This window comes from Rhamphochromis longiceps, linkage group LG6 (assembly GCF_057381845.1).
Source record: "Rhamphochromis longiceps isolate RC_006_pf linkage group LG6, R_longiceps_female_GT1.1, whole genome shotgun sequence".
Lineage (NCBI taxonomy): Eukaryota > Metazoa > Chordata > Actinopteri > Cichliformes > Cichlidae > Rhamphochromis > Rhamphochromis longiceps.
In genome coordinates, this window is record NC_140562.1 from 33,766,324 (window position 1) to 33,777,974 (window position 11,651).

General features: G+C 39.3%; 1 long non-coding RNA gene across 1 annotated transcript; it reads right to left on the reverse strand.

The window, feature by feature from the left end:
* Positions 1 to 251: 251 nt before the first annotated feature.
* LOC146668406 (uncharacterized) lies at positions 252 to 10,953 on the reverse strand. The gene is made up of 4 exons (XR_014911992.1): positions 10,782 to 10,953; positions 9,075 to 9,162; positions 2,813 to 2,900; positions 252 to 1,714 (listed from the first exon to the last, which is right to left on the reverse strand). It is a non-coding gene; the product is annotated as an uncharacterized LOC146668406 (long non-coding RNA).
* Positions 10,954 to 11,651: the final 698 nt, after the last annotated feature.

The window sequence follows — 11,651 nt, forward strand, 5'->3', positions numbered from 1 at the left end:
AGCAGTTCCCTTCTACAACTCTTTAGAGAAACCTTTTGTAATGCAGCTTACAGATGTGAAAGAATAAAGTTAAAAAAGCTCAGTGTCTACAAGTAATATCATTCAGTATTTTCCTGGCACCGACTAACATCCTTTCTAACAAAATCTCATTCTTAGCAAACTACAGTTCTTCAGATAATCATTACCATTTGAATATGACCACATTTAAACTCCAGTGTTTTTAAAAATTAACATTTATTTGCTGCCAAGGAGTACAGGTAGGTACAAACCAGAAGGTCAGATAGGCAAAGGTTATGACAAAGAAGGCATGATGATTGGTTTGAAAGTCAGCAGTGTCCTACTATCAGTTTAGTTGGGTTTCCATTCATGGTTTAAGACGCTGCGTCATTTTGCATGAGATTAGGTTTGGATTTCTGAGTCTACAGAAATACAGATTTTCATGTTCTGTAGCAGACCTGTAAACCTTTTCTTCTGCAATCCAAAGGGATATTACAGGGACTACAATCATATATCTATTACCCAGGGATAGCCAAAAGGAGACAGTTCATGCAGTTTACACTGAAGAGATTATTTTATTTGTATTGTGTATTACTAAGTAAAACACTTGCAAATGGGCAACTTGCCTTCCATAGTCTTAGTGAACAGCATAGACAGTATATATTGCATATCTGCAAATCCCTGTTTTGATAGCATGCATTAATTTGAGTTCTCCTATATTTTATTTTTTGTCCTTGTTAATATCATGTTTTTTGACCAAGGGGAATATTAATGCTTCATCCAAGCCTGGATTTTGCAGTATTTTGGGTTAGCTCTTATGTAGGGATGTCATTTGTATTATTTTCATTTCTATGGTTATGTAGGGAGGGTTACAAAACATTACACAAAATACACACAAAATACACACTTTTGTATATTTTAAACATACATACAGAAAAATCAACTTGAAACCTTCTGATTTTGGTGGATGAATGGCTGTGTGCTTAATTCATCTTTCCAAAAGATGGCATTTACCCTTGGGGTTTTCCACTGAACTCCAATGTAGATGATAAAGTAAATGAAGCCCCCCCCCCCCCCCCCCCCATTTTTTTCTACTTTTTCTGCTTTCTTTTGCTAAAGGAAAAAGACACAAAAGCTTTCTCATGTGGCTATTCCCTCTACTTTCAGCATTGATCTTTGTTTGAGGAAGCTCCTTCAGAAATGCCTGCAGGTGAGAATAAAAAGACAGAGGCTGAAAAGAAGGAATGCCACAAGAGCCTTATATAAGATGCTCAGATGGTATTCACAAAAAAAGGCGGGGAGGGGGTGGGGGGGAGTTGACAGTTGTGTTTCCCAAAGTGGAAGATGGTGTTATAACCTGATGGTAAGGGAAGAGTCACAGGAGATACTCAAATTCTCTTGCAACTTGTCTTTAGTGAAAACACCAACCTATAGAGATTCTCTTTCTTTCAAACCTGCAGAGACACTTAAAAATGCTGTCAATGAGAAAGATGACACAGTGAGTTGATACTGTCATCCTCAGTGTGTGTATCTATGTATACGTGTGTGTATGTTATATGTGTGTAAGTCAAGAAATGGGATTTTTATGTCAGCAGCCCCGTACAATGTGTCACAACACATTGTGATCCAAATCCATCACTGAGAATTCTTTCCCATCATCTATCACAGTCTTTGATAGCTCAGAGTGTGAGTGGCTGAAAGGGTCGTTCACTGCTGGCTGCCCTCCATCAAAGACCATACATGAAACAGGGAAAAGTAGAAGAGGGGAATGCTTTCAGTTCAGGATGAAAGGGGTAGAAACCACATCTTTTACTTTATATTTGTTTAATTTTTGTCTTTACTATTTTATCTTTGCTTTATCTTTACTCTTTACTTTTGGAAAAATAATAGTCAAACAAGACACGTCACATGCCAAGATTAAAATGATAAATAGTCAGTTGCACTTCAGCCTCTCCATCTGTCATGGTGCTGGGTCTGCAACCCAGTATTTATGTTTCAGATCTTGATTTAATATTATTTGACTATTGTTGGTGCTGGTTTAGGTTATTTTTCTGTTGTGCTTAGTGATCTTAGTTCTTCCTTCCTCTGTATTTTTCTATTTTTCTTAGTCTGTGTCAATTCCTATGTCTTCTCTGTGCTAGTCCTGGTCCCACGTCCCATGTCTAGTCACCCTTGTCTCTATCTTCCCTGTGTTCCTGAGTCAGCCATGTCTCAGAGTGAAGCCTGTCTCTCTGAGTCTGTGTCTTTGCGTATGTCTCGTGATTCCTGTTTTACTTTGACAGTCCTTGTCCTATGTCAGCGTTTACTGCCTTGCTTCCTCCCTGTCGCGTGATGTCTGATTAGCCCCAGCTGTGTGTCCCTCCTGTTTCCTATCCCCTCAGCTTTTGTTTGTATTTCACTTTCCTACTGTAAATAAAGCTCACTTGCAGTAAAGTCAGTCGTCAGTGCCTGCACTTGGGTCCTTCTCTCATAACTCTATATGTCTGCTTCTGCAGCCATGACAGCATCACTTATGTCGTGCTTTGAAAAGTAAAGGTCTGTGTGTTCAATTATCATTTTCTTTTGTTTGTTAACATGAGCAGTTAGTTATCTAACTTCCCTAGAAATAGTAATATAAAAGTTTAAAACGTCAAGAAAAATCAAATACAATAAAAAAAATCAGAAATACTGTACAGCAAAATAGGTAGTAACATTAAATGTATTGAGGTCATGCAAATTAGGATTTTCAATGCAATAATTGTTTTGTTAAACAGTTTATCTGTACATGCAGTAAACAAACAAATAGACAAAATCAGTATTTCCCAAAATATTTTACCTTTTCTTTGTTGTTATTGTTGGAATTCTGACTTCACTGAGAGTTTAAAAGCCTCTTTATGTTTCTTTGATAACATCATCAGTCTGATCTGCCAAAACAAGAAGACCAGACACTTTACACTTTACTGTGCTTCATGGAACTCTGCTTGTAGAGAAATTCTCTATGAAACATACCAAACCATATATCAAAGATTCGTTCTCACAAGGCAGAACCAAAGCTATGATTTCCTCATAAACTGCAATGCAAAGCCTGATAGGGACACGAAAAGAAACAAATAAAAGACAAGACATAATGAATCTGATGAAGAAAGATTTACTTCCATCAATAGTCTTCCGTGGGTGTCAAACAAATCTGGAGACATCACTGAGAGCACCACAATTTCACCATCTGATCTGAGTCTTTGGATAGATATGATGACTTTTGAACATTTAAAAACTTAGTTAACATTACTTTAATGTCAAATTTATTCGAAAACTTTCATCTTTATCATGTATCAATGTTTTAGGGGGGGAAAAGAAAGTAAGAGTTATATTTCCCAAACCGCATGAGCAAAAAATCCCATTCACAGTAAGCCTATCTGTTACAGTAGACCCCAAGGGCCACAGCGGGTAGCTCTGCATGTTCGATTTGGCAGATTTTTTGATTTTTTTTTACACCAAATGCCCTTCCTGATGTAACCCCCGAGGGATTTGTGTCTGCTCCTGGGACTAAATGAGGAACCTTTCACTTGTTAGGTGAATGTGTAAGCAACTATACTATGAAGCTTCCATTAGATAGAGGATAATTGGAAATAATTGCCAGTATTAATCTTCTTTATTTCCACAAGTGCGAAATTTTCTTGTTTTAACTAACTGATGAAAATGTAACATACCCATGAGAAAACTGTGTACATGTAGATCAAATCAGTCTTCTAGCTTCAAAACACTTCACAAATCACACAGAAACACATGAAAGAAGTGCATGATTTTTGCATTTTATGATACAATTTGGAATGTGTGAAGCCAAATTAGGGCATCCTTGTATGACTTTAGCAATGCTAAATCTGATCTTATTTCTCCCAGACTGGGACAGATCAGAATAAATAGTGAGAGAAGGCATATTTTTATGGCAGTATAATGATGATTGTCTGCGCACCTAAAGCGGTCACACACAAAAAACACAGTCTGTTAGTCACTAAACCCTTAATTCAGCAGTTTGAAACTAGGCCATTAGTGTATGAGAGAGCCTGAAAGGGAGGGAAAACAAGAACATGAAGGCCTGTGTGTGTGTGTGTGTGTGTGTGTGTGTGTGTGTGTGTGTGTGTGTGTGTGTGTGTGTGTGTGTGTGTGTGTGTGTGTCCTGCAGCTGAAACAGAGACAGCTGTGTGGCCAGGACAAGTTGTATTCTCTTCTAGTACTTATATCACCTCCTGTCCCTGACTGTATATGTGCACATGTATTCATATCTGCAATGACAGCAAGATTAAGTAGTTTTTTCAAATGTTAAAAGTCAGCATCTTCATTGTGTATGTGTACACCATCTTCACCCCTCCTCTCTTCTTGCATGCAGTAGTTAATCCCCTGGATTGCTATTTAATTTAGTGCATTGATTGCTGACAAATAGAAGAAGTGTGTGCCTCATACTGGTCTGTCAATCAGCACTTGTATGAAGGTGTCTCCTTTGTGTGTTTGTCTGTGCAGAAAGGATGATATCAATTTACATATTAATAGCACTGAAAAAATAAAAATATGTGTGTATAACTGGTGAAGCAAGGACAACGAGGAAATAGTTTTCTCTGTTCAGTTTGTCTGCATTAATTTCTGTATGGGATTTTGCTGCTGAGTGAGTTTTTGGAGCATGTAACAGAATAGCAGAACAAAATAATAAAATCTGCAAAACCAGTATTTAAAATTACCACAATGAAAGTATAAGCTAATGCCTTAGTCACACATGCATAGAAACCTGTCTATACCTGTGTGCCCTATCCAAGGAATATTGCATATTGCTTAACAGGATGGCGAATGGTTGCTGGAAGTTGGTGGTTGCTGCCAGGCAAAATCAATCAAAAATCTGATAGTGATTAAAAACAAAGTTGTGCCTTAAAACCGCAACTAGCAGGTTTTTCCCTAGAGTCCAGTGGTTGCCAGATGTTTACTAACTAGTTTATGGGCTTGTGTGACTCAGGCTTTAGCAACAGATTCAGAGTGAGTCATCTACAGCAACCACTCACCAACTGGTCAGGAAATAGATAATATTTTCCCTAGCAACTGGTTGCAGACCAATTTCTAGGCCTGAGTGACTGGGGCAAGACATTTACACTTTTTTTCTAAGAATTGCAGGCATATATACTTAGCATTAAATCACTTCCTTTTATGCATCAGCATTTCTGTTCAGTCATATTTCTGGCCATATCCAGTTTGGAGTTGGAGAAATGACCAAAAAAGACAATGTTTTTGGCTGATCATTCCAATATGCTCAGAAGCCACTGATATTTATTCTGTTTGATGAGTTTTTGTGCAATACCACGGAACCAAAACTTCAAAGGGAAAACTTGCCAGCAAAATTCAAGATAACTGCTATTAGGAACTATTACTCACTGTGCGTACTCTGCCTGAAGTCCTCCACCATAGTCCCCTTGCCTAAGAAGCCCCACATCACCGGCCTGAATGACTACAGACCGGTGGCACTCACCCCAGTGGTAATGAAATGCTTTGAGAAGCTGGTCCGCAGACACATCACAGCAGCCCTGCCCCGCAGCCTGGATCCACACCAGTTTGCCTACAGAGCAAACCGATCCACGGAAGACGCTGTAGCCACAGCACTCCATGCTGCATTAACTCACCTGGAAGAGCATGGTAGCTATGTGCGGATGCTCTTCGTGGATTACTGCTCAGCTTTTAACACCATCCTTCCACACAAACTGGTGGCCAAGCTACAAGACCTGGGGCTTCCATACAGCACCTGCATGTGGATCAATAGCTTCCTCTCGGGCCGTAGACAGAGAGTCAGAGTTGGCCATCACACATCCTCAGCCCTGAGTCTCAGCACTGGCTCACCCCAGGGCTGTGTGCTCAGTCCACTGCTCTACTCTCTCTACACACACGACTGCACTCCTCGCCACCACAGCAACATCTTTGTGAAATTTGCAGATGACACCACAGTGGTGGGGCTCATTTCCAAGGGAGACGAGTCTACGTACAGAGACGAGGTGGAGCAGCTGACGTCATGGTGTAAGGACAATAACCTCCTCCTCAACACTTCAAAAACCAAAGAACTCATAATAGACTTCAGAAGGAAAAAGGCAGAGATCCAACCACTATTCATAAATGGGGACTGTGTAGAAAGGGTGGCAAGCTTCCGCTTCCTGGGAGTCAATATAGAGGAGAACCTTTCCTGGAGTGTGAACACCTCCGAGCTGCTGAAAAAGGCCCAACAGAGACTGTACTTCCTGAGAATTCTCAGGAGGAATAACATCACACAGAGACTGCTGGTGTCCTTCTACAGAGCCACCATTGAGAGTGTTCTAACTTACTGCATATGCATCTGGTACACTAGCTGCACAGGGGCTCAGAGGAAAGCACTCCAAGGGATCATTAACACCGCCCAAAAGATCACTGGCTGCCCTCTCCCCACACTGGAAGTTCTACACAACGCCCACTGTTTTAAAAAGGCCCAAAACATCATAAAAGACACCTCACATCCTGGCCACTCCCTGTTCGAACTGTTGCCCTCAGGCAGACGGTACAGGGCAATCAGAGCAAGGACTAATAGACTCAAACACAGCTGTTATCCAACTGCAATAACACATCTGAATACTACAAAAAAATGTCCATCACGCCACTCTTGTGTTAATCTATGCACGGTCTGAAGCATGTGTGTGGGAATGTATGTGAATGTTTTACTGTTATATCTTATTAGTATTTTAAGTATTCTATCTATTTTATTTATTGAATTTTATTGTTTTATTTATATTTTGATATTGCTAGGGATGATGCAATGATCGGGGACCATTCTTAATTTCGTTGTTCTCATGACAATGACAATAAAGTTTCTGATTCTGATTCTGATAGTGTTATAGGTTTTATATAATGATATTTTGACGAAGAAAGGGTAAAGTAGAAGAAAATAGGGACAGAAAATGCACACTGGGAATGTCAAAACAGATGTTGCTTAGCAACTATTTCTGGCTCATTAAGGCTCATTTCAAACAAAATTCAACATCAGTGCTCTCTCTGTTTTCCAGCGTTGGTGTTTTATTGCCTTTTAAGTGTGATAAATCATTCAAGGCCAAGCAGTTTTATTCTGTTGGTTCTGCAAATGTATCTCTTAGATTTTTCTGAAATTATTATACATCATTATTTTGAACAGCTTCTTGTTTAAATATATGCTTACATCTTTGCACAGCCTTAGGCACAGGCTTGTGCTCAGGTCTAGGGCCTTCTTTCCATTCTTTCAACATAGTTTTGTTTAATTTTATATGTGGATTAGCATTTAATTTCTAACTTCATGATATATAAATATTTAGTCAGGTGGTTGCCTCACTGAGAAAATGGAGGTAATGAGCTCATCACTGTTTGGTGTGTCTGCCTGCCTTTCAATAGTATCCCATAAAACATTTATTTTACAGCGCAGAAAGAGGGCTTAAACCAAAGATCAGATGGCAATTTGTTATTTTTATAACTTTGGAAATATGTTGGAACTTTTTTAAGCTTGTAATTTCTTGAAAATGTGGGCCTATTTGAGGTCTTATTTTGTTTATGAGTTGATTTTTATGATTTATAGAAACTCACACTCATGGAGCGATTGTGGCTCAAGAGTTGGCAGTTTGTCTTGTAATCGGAAGGTTGCTGGTTCAAGCCCCGGCTCCAACAGTTTCGGTCATTGTGTCCTTGGGCAAGACACTTCACCTGTTGCCTACTGGTGGTGGTCAGAGGGCCCGGTGGCACCAGCAGCTGTGGCTACCATTTAGTTTGCCATCACCAGCGGGTGGATGACTGAATGTAGTGTAAAGCGCTTTAGGGTCTATAGGTACTAAGTAAAGCGCTATACAAATACAGGCCATTTACCATTTATAGCACATTCCTAATTAGCATAGGTGTCAAATAGTGTATTTTATTTTACTAAAGCAATAAATGCTTAAAATTACAATTACTAGCTGAAAAATTTCGATTCTGGATTATGATATTAAAAGGTTTATAAGCGTGTGCAATGTTTAGAATAAAAATGTGCAAACAAAACAAACACACATGAACAACTCATCACTGTGTTATTGTTGATCACTTCCAAAGTTCGTTGCAGCATGCAAGAGTTTCCATGAGGTGAGTGGAAACATTTCTCCAAGTGGTGAAGACGGCTGCACGAAGGGCATTTACTGTCTGAAACTGTTGTCCATTTTTGTAAACTTCCCTTGCCATCCATCCCCAAAGGTTCTCAGTTGGTTGGTCCAAAAGAGTGATGTCATTATCCTGGAAGAAGCCCCTTGTCCTGCCAGCATTGTGTACTGTAGGGTTGTCCTGTTGAAAAATCCAGTCGTTATCACACAGACGAAGGCCCTCAGTCATGAGGGACGCTCCCTGCAGCATCCAGACATAGCCACCGTTTGATGCCCCTGGACCTCCATTGTTCCACTGAAGGAAAAAGCACCTCACACCATTATGGCACCCCCTCCTCTGTGGCACTTAAAAAACATCTTAGGTGGGATTAAGCGTCATTTTCAATAAATTGCATGCTCAAAAATGTTTTGTCTCACTCCCATTTCTTCTTGTTGCATGTTGAAGCTCTACTTGTAATCTCTTTAAGATCCAACCATGCAAAATGTGATTTTTTTTGCCAATTTTCAGGTTGTCTTAAACTTTTGATCGGAACTGTACCATGGCAGTTCAGCATAAACCAGCTACCAGTTAGTTTGGTAATGATCATGAAATGATTACATCCTAGTTGAAAAAAAAAGTTTTGGACATTGAAAATATAGAAACAAACAGTTTTCTCATTTATTGTCATATGAGATATACTTTGGTAATATAGTGTGTGGCCCATCGTTACGTGCAATTTAGTCACCGTACAACAACTGCAATAATTTGGTCTGCATTGCTGGCAAGAAGTTGGACTTGTTTATGGTGGGTGTTGAGTCCACAGGGGTATCCTTTGTCACTGGTTCTGTTCATAATTTTTATGGACAGAATTTCTAGGCTTCTCTGCTAGAAATTGTGGTCCTGTTGGCATTACAGGACCATAACTAGTGGTTTGTAGCCCAATGTGCAGTGGAAAGAATGAGAATTAGCACCTTCAAGTCTGGCCTGGGAAGATCTTGTTCTCCTGGATAAGCTGGAAGAGGTGGCTGGAGAGAGGTCTGGGATTCTCTGCTTAGGCTGCTGCCCCCGTCCATAGATAAGTGGAAGAAAATAGATTAATTGTATTTGTTTAATTAATAAATTATCTGCCGTGTAAATCTCACCACCAGATGTAAGCTACAACATTATCACAATACTTTATTAATTCATAAGGAAACTATGTCAATGGACCACCATGCCAAAAACCAAGCTTGAACCAGGGACCTTCAGATCTTCAGTGTGACGCTCTCCCAACTGAGCTATTTCGGCAACTGTTGTAATTCAAAGAGCAACTTATCAGATTGATACTGTCATTCCAGTTATCTCAATAAAAGATAAATGCAGATGATATTCTTGCGTGGACCAACAAATATTTTCAACTCACTCTCCATCAGTTGTTGGTCTGCTCGCACTCAGGCTGATTTAAGTTGCTAACTAAAAACAACCTTCAGAATTTAATCACTTGTATCTTTCTCAACCCTGTGGAAGAAGGAGAAATTTAGCTGTTTCTTTATAAGTGCTCTTCTGGTATTTTTACTGCATTTAAAGTATTTCGTTTTGTGATTAGATTGTGATTGTGTGATTATTTTAATTTATAGAAAGATGGGAATTTCATCAAAGCATCAGAGTATTTTTCTGAATTCCTCTCCGCTGCCTTACCTAAATTACACCTTTCATATTCTTGGTGATTACATTTAACCTCCTATAGTCAGTTAATGTACCCACTCACTCCAAATATCACATCCCTCACCTGGTTCTTTCCTCTGGGGAGAACTTGAGGTGGTAGCTGTACACAGCTCAAAAATAAAAGAAAAATAAAGAAACACTTATAGCATCAAGTCAGTAAAACCTCTGCGATGTTGATCTGGTCGGTGAAGTAGCAGAGGGGGTTGTTAATCAGATTCAGCTGCTTTGGTTCTCTTGAAATTAACAACAGGTGCAGTACAGGGGAAACAATGAGACCCCCAAAACAGAAACTGGTTTTACAGATGGAGACCACTGTAAAACCAGTTTCTGACTGTTTTGTCACTAGTTTTGTATTTGACTCGGAATACCTGAACCCTACAGAGGTTTCGCAGTCTAACACCTCCAGAATGACACATCAATACATCAATACAAAGTTTGCTGTGTTTCCCAGCACAGTCTCATGACGGAGATTCCAGGAGACAAGCAGTTACTCTAGGAGATCTGGAAAGGGACGTAGAAGTAGGGCTGCTCAATTAATCGAATTTTAATCACGATTACGATCTGGGCTTTCAACGATCATTAAAAATGACTGAGCCGATTATTAGCCCCTCCCTCATTTATCCGCGACACCTTAAAGGCCGGTCCGTGAAAATATTGTCGGGCATAAACCGGTCCGTGGCGCAAAAAAGGTTGGAGACCGCTGATTAAGAGGACCCGAGGGAAGCTCGGAAAGCTAAGCAGAAGTTATTTGGAGAGTGACTGCCGTTGGTTGAAAAGAGAGTTTAAAAAAAAAAACTTCAGTGGTGTTGCACACTATTTTATATTATTTTTTAAAGTCATTGTTAACCCTTTAAAGCCGGTCAGAGCTGCATGCTCCGTTTTGTGTAACAATTTTTAAATCCCTGTAGAACCTGAACCGTGTAAGCTAGCGCAATAATTTGTTTTGCATATGAAACCGGAGGAGTTGTACTTACATCTGATGCCATCAGCTTGTCCTCAGTCACGGTTTCCTTCCACATACAGCTTTGCAAAAATTGCATAAAAAGCGCTTGCAGGAACAAAAACATAATATTCCAGAAACACGCTTTGCCGATCCAATCAGCTGTTCATAACACTTCCCACATTGAAAAAGTCGTCAGCGCGAACTATCACATGTCCGCCATTTCCTGGCCGAAACCGGAAGTGATGTCATTTTCGCGGAAATGTAGTTCTTTACTTGTAGGCCTTAAAAACCTATACTGGTCATGTTTGACTTTTCTGAATAGTTGCTGGGATGCTTAGAACTCAAATTGCACTGCTGGAAATAGTTTATTTTGATGCACATGCTGTTTTCTTTGCAAATTTGCATCATAGGATTGTTTTTTTGTTTTTCCTGCAGTGTATATAAAAATTGGTGTATCTCCAAAATAAAACTATGAAGACACTCAAAATAAATTTCCTGTTGTTGTAAACTATTTTTTGCAACTTTTTTGTATTTAAAGTTTTGAGGGATAAACCTCTTAAATTTCTCCAAGTAGAAATATATGTAAAAAAACAAAAACGATTTTCAATTTTCTTGTAGTTTATTGCACTTTTTTGCAATTAATGTAATTACTATGGACTTAATGCATACATATTATTAAAATATGGGCTATAACAGTTGTATAGCAACTTGAAATGCTCCCACAAATGGCACTACAACATGTAAAAAAAATAATATAAGCTCTGGCGGACTTGGTTCTATAGTAGGTCTTAAAGGGTTAAATAAATATCGTCAAATAATCGAGATCTCAATTTCAGTGAAAATAATCGTGATTATCATTTTTGCCATAATCGAGCAGCCCTACGTAGAAGCGCCGTAACCA